Below are 8,809 nucleotides of genomic sequence, written 5' to 3'. Positions count from 1 at the left end.
TAAAGTACTTTGTTACTTTTATGGTTTGTTATTCCGGAAGTTACAACACTGACCTACAAACTGAAAACTTGAGGTCTTAACAATGTATTAATTTATACTCCTGAGAAGTTCCTGAATAAAATTATTTATTATCAAGGAAATTAAAAGAATTTGAAATCCCTTAAGTTGAATATAAAGTTTGTTACCTCGTAATGGTGTAAGTTTACTTGTTTAAAGTGAGCCTTATGGCATATATTACTTTAAAGGAATGTATTTACCCATTTTTTATACGACAGAATAGTGTGGTTTAAATATAATTATACACTGTTTTTCTTCCAAGAAAACAATTCTGAGAGACCGAATAGAGAATGCAGTATTTAGAAACAGAATAAAACTAATACCATTTTCTTATGTTATAATCTAACTTCGCCAGTAAAAAAACAACGAAAAACGTTCAAATCGTAACAATTGTTATTGCAAGAAGTGACTTATACGAAGCGATTGGAAAATATTATATAAAACGATTTGAAATACCCAAATTAGTAAATCACGTCATAGGCACTGCTAATATAAAATTACTATGAAACATCACATATATATAACTATATAAAAATCATATAAAGACTTCGTTCAAAATAGATTATATTTGAGATCATGTACTGTCTCAACAATTCCAGTAAGACCATTTTAAAGTGTTATTTTAGGTTCTTGGGTATTAACCAAACACTTTCTGACCAAGGATTATATTTTAGTGTAATAAGTTTTTATTATATACAGCTGAACTTGTATCTTAGGAAATATCTATATTACAATGCTGTATAAAATTAACAACAATATAGTTAGGCCGTGAATGTAAAATTCGGTATTAAATGTTTTTGAAGTGCTTAAAAATTATTATAGATTATGTGTTTAAACGATGTTTACTAAATCTGACTTAAATAAGCCAAATGCTTAAATGAACAAATAATTTTATGTTCTTAATTTTTCTAAAGAATGTTTGGATCAAGTTTATGCTATATTTGTTTATAGTTTTAAAGCTCCATACACTTCCAAGTTGTAATGGTATATAACTCTAATATTAAAATCCAATGATGGTTTTTTTGTTACTTCGTTCAAAATAATATTATGCTGTTTAAGGTCATTCTCTTCTGGCAGGTTTTATCAAGGTAAACCCATTCAACATTATTCCTTTCAATTCAATTAGTTTTGTTGTCTACATGACAGTCCTTTCAGGATTATTCGTGTTGTGACACACGGTATTCACCCAGCGATCGTGAACATTTGATGCTAATCCTGTTCAATTCTTGGGCGCTGGTCTGCAATATTAGCTCATGCGTTGTTCCTTTCGGTATACTTATCTTCTTTGAACAGTTTTTATACAGAAACCCATCTTATATCACTCCTTCACGTTCTCTGCAATACATCCTTCCAGAACACATCACGAAATAAAGCACATAGTGCAATGGTTCTGTGTCAAATGTTAAACTGTCAACTTTAAATGAGTGGATTTGGCGTCATCATGATTATCCACAACATTCTAGACTTTATGGACGTCCTGTAGAATAACACTTTAATCCTTATGTGCGATAAATAAAGCCTAATTTTCTATTAGTCTATAATGACACGGAATTTCTTTTATTAGTATACCATAACATATAATTCCGGCCCGGCATGGCCAGGTAGGTTAAGGCGTTCGACTCGTAATTCGAGGGTCGCGGGTTCGAATCTCCGTCGCACCAAACATGCTCGCCCTTTCAGCCATGGGGGCGTTATAATGTTACGGTCAATCGCACTATTCGTTGGTAAAAGAGTAACCCAAGTTGGAGATGGGTGGTGATGACTAGCTGCCTTCCCTCTAGTCTTACACTGCTAAGTTAGAGATGGCTAGCACTGATAGCCCTCTTGTGGCTTTGCGTGAAACTAAAATAAAACAAACATATAACTACTGAAAAGTGTACAGAAAAAGCTAAATTTTGAGGTATGTGTTTAGTAACTGAAAAATCCCGAAACTTGTGTAATAGCGCTTCAATGAAGAAGTGTTTACATTTGTACCTAAATTACTCAGAATATTACATTAATACTTAAACTTTATAGACTGTCCATTGACATTAACACCCTGATGTCTTTATTGTAATACGTAACTCAAGAACGTAGAGTGGAATGTCAGTCTCCTAGGGTAGGTAAAATAATTATGCTTTGAAACAAATACAATCGACTATTATCTCTTAAATAGCTTATGATAATTATTCGTGAGTGTTCTGCTAGTGTTTACATTTGTACAATTTTGTGTCGCATAAGGTATATTTTTAAAAGCATTATACAGGCATGCAATGGTTTTATTGTCTTGAAATATTCATTTTTCTGCATTGCGTATAAAATTTTCACAAAAAGCAGATGTACTTTTACATGAGGTTCGGTTTGTTTTGAATTTCGCGCAAGGTTAAACGAGAGTTATCTGCGCTAGCTCTTTCTAATTTAGCAGCGTAAAACTAGAGGAAAGGCAGCTAGTCATCACTACCCACCTCCAACTCTTGGGCTACTTTTTTACCAACGAATAGTGGGATTGACCGTCACCATATAACGCTCCCACGGCTGAAAGGACGAGCATGTTTGGTGGGACAGGGATTCGAACAAGCACGAGGCCCTCGGAATACGAGTGGAGTGCCTTAACCACCTAGCCATGCTGGGCCATTTTTACATAAGAAAATCATTGTTATTAAAATCGGGTCAAGTTTTTGTTATGCATAAAATGTTGACAACCACTGGATATAGATTTTTCTAGATCAATCGCGACGTGGGAGTCTTATTGAATGTTTTAGTACAGTCGAGAAGCACGTCACTAATATATAAACGGTTAACAAGGCGCATGACGTTCATTTTTGGATAGTTCTTACTTGTGTGTGCAAGTTGACATTTTCTTCTCAGTATTATTTAATCATAGTTATGGCAACAAGAGATTGTGTAAAAGACCCACAAAATTCTATTACATTTATTGTAAGGAAACAAAAACAATACATTACAGAATTCGTCAAAAAGCGTATTTCGTGTATTTTGGAATAAAATTTGTGAACCAAAACAAAGTTTGCACTGTTTGTGTCGAAAACTAACGACAATGGACTAAAAGTAAGAAAATACCTTTGCCTTTTGGAATTCAAACGGTCCGGAGTAAGCCTAGAAACCTTAGAGATGAATGTTATTTTTGCTCAAGTAAAGTGCATAAAAGAAAATTTCTGACCCGAACCTTCAACCTGCTATCAGACCTGTTGCTTCTGGACCTGATGTACCTCTACCTACTCCACCAAAGACTCTTGATGCAGTCTCATCTGATATCAAGTGAAATTATGATAGGGATTGTTTTCAACCTGAAACGTCTAATGACCCACAACTTTTTCATTAAGTGATCTTAATGACTCGTTGCGAGATTTGGGTCTTCCAAAGGATTCTTCTGAGATTTTGGGGTAAATGAAATAATAATTTGATATATGTAAGATATTTTAAAATATTCACGATTAAAAAAATCCTTGGGCGATAAAAAATGTGCTTAAAAGAACTCGAAAGTGTTAAGAATTAAGGTAATATTTGTGCAAAATAATACTTACATTTTAAGGTATTTTGTTGTTATATGAAGCTTCTCAAACTTTGGCAAATGTCGTACATTGTCATACATTGTACAGCATAGTCAATGATTAGTCAAACTATAAATGTTGTGATTTATCAAACTTATTAGAAATTTTTACAGCTTTATAAGCCCTCAGACTTAACATTGATTAACCGGAAGGCAAATATAAGATTTACAATTAACAGCCGACACAAAAAATAAATAGCGTTTCAATAAGTCTATAAGTGCATTATTACGTGAAACAAAGGGAAATGTAAATGCCATAAGAACCAAAGTGTGTAATTGTCGTTTGTGAACCATCAATGAAGTTGCATACAGACAAGTTTTTTTTTTTTATTTCGCGCAAAGCTACTCGAGGGCTATCTGTGCTAGCCATCCCTAATTTAGCAGTGTAAGACTAGAGGGAAGGCAGCTAGTCATCACCACCCACCGCCAACTATTGGGCTATTCTTTAACCAACGAACAGTGGGATTGACCGTAACATTATAACGCCCCCACGGCTGAAAGGGCAAGCATGTTTGGTGCGACCGAGATTCGAACCCGCGACTCTCAGATTACGTGTCCAACGCCTTAACACGCTTGGCCATGCCGGGCCCAGCATACAAACAAACTCTCTTATAGCGAAGGTTACAAAACACCACTAACCGGGCCGATGATTGAAGTGTAGGTTAAAATAATAACTAATTAGGATCCCATTTTCCCTTTGATGAAAAATATTGATGTTTTGAATGTGTTTGGATTAGAGGGTTTATTATTTTTGTGTTGAAATAATGAAAAAACTATTGATTATTAGCTTGAAAATAATGTTATAGTTTTATCTTAATATACATAAGGTTGTTACGCAGATTAAAAATGTTTAAAACTTCTTAATTATTTTTCTTCCCTGATACAACCTGTCTAAAATGTTAAAAATGTATTAAAGTTAGTTCGAGATTTAAAAAAATAGTTTCGTATTTCCGTTTCGTTTTTTTTGTTCTAAATCTGTGAGAAATGTCTTATTCCCTTTTTTTTCTCTCGTCTTATTTCAGATCGTTGCTGAAAGTTACTAATAAATATTTACTTCTATTTTCTTTCCGGCTAGCTCTTAACATATTTGTTTAGTGTGAGTGAGTAGCTTACATACTTATATGTTTTAGCTTGTGGTAATAGAGATTTTTACCTTTGACATCATAGTCTCTTTTATATGACCTGTGAATATCAGGAATGGGAAACAGAACTAGTGTTTACATTTATGTTTACATAAATTATAACTTCTTTATTAGATACATTAGAAAATGTCAAGTATCACAAGGTAATCTTTTTGAGGTATGTCTTTAGAGATTGTAGACAACATATAGGTATTTTTTTTAATATTGTAGCTTTACGATATGATTTTGCTGGTTAATTCTACAGTGAAGAATTATTAGAAGAAGCTTGTATGACGTGATCAGACGAGTGGGCGTACAAAGATTTTGTTGTCTTCAAATATAATAAGATTTTTCCAGTTTTTGTGATTCACTGAAGTTCAAATGACGTCTAAAATAATAAAAAAATGATTCCAATCTACATATATTTATAGAACTTGTCTTACTGCTTCATTCGTCATTGGTATTTAAAGCCATGTGTAAACCTGTTTGAAAGAAGACACAAGTACTCATGTATTCTTGGAAGAAATAGAGGTTGGTTTTCCAATGTTTGTCGAAGGACAGACAAAAACAAGATTAAACTTTCAGTTGTTCCTTCAAATATGATCAAATAACCAACATTGAATATTCCTTAAAGTTGAGATAATATCAAGATTTTTATTGATTCAAAGTGTGTTACTTCTCCGAGAAGTAAGTTTTTTTCCGAAGAAGTGGTTATTACTTTCTGTGGAATTCGAACTCATAACACTGTTATTTAAGATAACATGGTTTCAGCGCTCAACTCTTAGTTTTACTTCCATTTATTACGAAGGTTATGTTCGGTAGACAAATATAATAATGGTAATCGATTATACATTGCTTGAAGAAATACGATTATAGGCTGCAGTAAACAAAATTGTACCAGTGGTGTCATTCTCCACTTCTTTAAGAAAAACAATGTATTATTGACTTTAATTGAAATAACAAAATATAAATCTTTACAAATAAGGAAGCAGAAATTTCCACAAATACATAAATAAGTAAACAGTTCCTGAATGTACGGGTTACCCATATATGATATACTTATATATTCAAACATTTTTACTTAAAAAGGATGCATCTTATTGTCCCATCAGCAACAATAGTCACTTAAAATTAGAACAAAACGTAAATGATTGTGTTATACGAATCAAGTGCAAAGAGTTATATTCACGACAATATCAAATTAATAATTAAGGCTACATCAGTTAAAGACTGCAAGACTTTAACTGCTTCTTGTTCATCTAGAATTATAAGTAGAGTTGTAGGCAATAATAATGTTATTGTAGCTTATAAACTATCCAACAACTTTAATTCATTATTTGATATCTGTATAGGAGAAATATTAATACTAGAAATAAACGACCTTATAACCCGAAAGTTTTGTCTTTATTTTAATTAGACACACAACGTTCCTCTTTAGTTTCTTCAAAAATGTTCAAGAAAACACAAACCGTAACTAACAATACAAGGTTTATAGTGTTGTTTTGTTTTTGAATCAGTGTAAGAACTTAAGACTTTTACTCTGTAATCTCGGATATGTCACCAATACAAATATCTTTGGAAACACACATTAAACTATTATGTTTAAAATTAAAGGAAATTTTGTTGTGGTTCTGAAAAACTGCATTTTTATGTTAAAATATACGATATGTATTAAAATTTACGTTAAGTCAAAGCTATTTATTGCGAAAAACATTTTTACAATTGTATGTTAAGTGTCCACGATCTATTAGAAACACATTTTTATTTTCCTAGTGGCACAACGGTTTGTCTGCGGACTTCCGACGCTTCAAACCAGATTTCGATAGCAGTGATGGGGAAGCACAGATAGCCCAAAGTTTAGATTTATGCTTAATTCCAAACAACCCATTTTGGTTTTGTCATAAGCAACAAAAATATATTATGAAAATTAGCTTACATAAAGAAATGGTGGAATACTTTTGAACCTTATTCAAGTAACTTGAATATTTTTTATGGTTTTAAAGTGTTTTACTATTTACAGGTTTTACGTAGTGATATTATATAACGAATAATCATTATTAATATTCAATTTTTGTGATTTTTTCGGATGTTTATGTTTATCTATCCATCTGTATATATTTCAACATTGTTAAAAGTTATACGTATCTTTATATATTGTGAATTGTTTCTAAATAAATTGCATGTGAAGCACTGTTAAAGCTGCAAAAGTACTGTCAACCTATCTAGACTATAAAACGATATTTCGAAGTTGGTGGTCCTTTGAATATTTATATATTAAATTCGCTCAAGAAAGGTTACACCCATATATAATATGCGAAAATAACACTAAAACGAAATGAATTAACCCAGTCAAGTGTGATACTTCTAATAAAATTGTTCAGATAACTAATTATCCATTTATTTTGTTTCTACTCTTACTTGTAGCTTATGATTACTGCGAAAATATGTTGTTAAAAACAAACACATTCTCTCAGGTGATAAATTAAATGTACTAAAATACTAACATGTTTTCAGTGATGTTAGTAAAATTTCAGGAACATGTCTTGTTGGAGTTTCATTGAACGCTAGTATTCTCTGCATGCATGAACAGTTTTAAGGTGTTTCTGTTCTGTAAGTTCCACCGGATGTGTGAGTGACGGCGTAATTGGATTTCGCACTAAAAATATCCGATAACTTTTTCTATTAGGCTTCTAGAATCGATATTGCACGTGTATGTAATACTAGCAAGAACTGTTATTGGCTATAAGGGCTAGGGAGCTTACCATCCAATTCATTACAAGGTTGACACATGACAACATAAATATTTTTGTTGAAACCAATCTTGTTTAGTAGGAACATACGTTCTTCTGAAAGTTAACTTTAAGAAACTCAATTTTCATGAAGTATTCCCCTACTTTAAATCTTGAACTGGACATTACTTTATATTGATACAGTTATAAGTAAAAATAAGAATAATTTTAATTTAGATAAATGCTAAGCTTATCCAAAATGAGAAAAAATGCACCAGACCTATTTAATTGATATTATAGTAAATACGACATTAATACATTTACTGTTGGAGAAGGAAGCATTATAGTATTTTTCTTGGTATTAAAGCTGTTACCACCAGTTTTGTTTTTTCGATTTCTATTTGATTTTTGGCTGTTTTATTCTGTGTGTTTTCAGATGAGATTTTAAGAGTGTTTTATGTGTATAATTGTTTAATTATTTTTCGATCCTTTCTACTGGAAATAGAAAATTGAGACGTGGATACAGCAAAACTATTTTCCTATTACCGTAGCGAACAACTTAATTAAAACATACAAAAGCTTACATCCCTATGTATGGACAAAATATTCAATGTACCTAACTATTTATGGTGATACCTTTCACTGAATAATATGTTTTAAGTTTGAAGAACAAGGCCCTCAGCATGCAATTAAATGATTCTGAGAGTTCTCAGAAGAAAAAAGAAGGAAATATATGGAAAAAGCGAAAGAAACAAGGAAGAATGAGAGAAATATCTTCTGATGAGGACATTCCAAAATCTGCTCGAAAGAAGTTGAAACTGTTGACATACCAGCTAGACATGTCTGTTGACCCTAATGAACCAACATACTGCATCTGCCAACAAGCGTCATATGGGAAAATGATTGGTTGTGATAATCCAGATATTGCCCAGTTAGTCAAATGGTTTCATTTTGCCTGTATTTATCTTACAAGAAAACCGAATGAAAAATGCTAATGCTCGAAGTGTTTGTCAGAAAGTAAGAAACATATATCCCTAACAATTTTTTTCTTTCTGATATTTTATATTTCTTTCATTTTTTCTTAGACCACTGTCTTTCAGTGACTCTCATGAATTTTATATCTTCATGGCTTTTTAATGTTTTTATATAAGAACTGTTTACTACAGTTATTGCTTTGAACATTTTCTACAGAAGTCACAAAATTGAATGCCAGTCATTTTACAAGTGTGGTATTTTTATGCCCAACAAATTATTGACGCCTTGAAATGAAGGCGTCGATTGTTTAAAAGTTAAATGTATTCACATCGCTATAGCTTAAACAGTGTTGTACAAAGGCCTGAGTGAAAGTCTTTAGT

At 32.1% G+C, this 8,809-nt stretch overlaps 1 pseudogene; it reads left to right on the top strand.

The window, feature by feature from the left end:
* The first annotated feature begins 7,799 nt into the window (after positions 1-7,799).
* Positions 7,800-8,507, top strand: LOC143228059 (inhibitor of growth protein 4 pseudogene; annotated as a pseudogene).
* Positions 8,508-8,809: the final 302 nt, after the last annotated feature.

Source organism: Tachypleus tridentatus, chromosome 10, assembly GCF_004210375.1.
Source record: "Tachypleus tridentatus isolate NWPU-2018 chromosome 10, ASM421037v1, whole genome shotgun sequence".
NCBI classification, from domain to species: Eukaryota; Metazoa; Arthropoda; class Merostomata; order Xiphosura; family Limulidae; genus Tachypleus; species Tachypleus tridentatus.
This window is presented reverse-complemented; position numbering and strand designations above follow the sequence as displayed.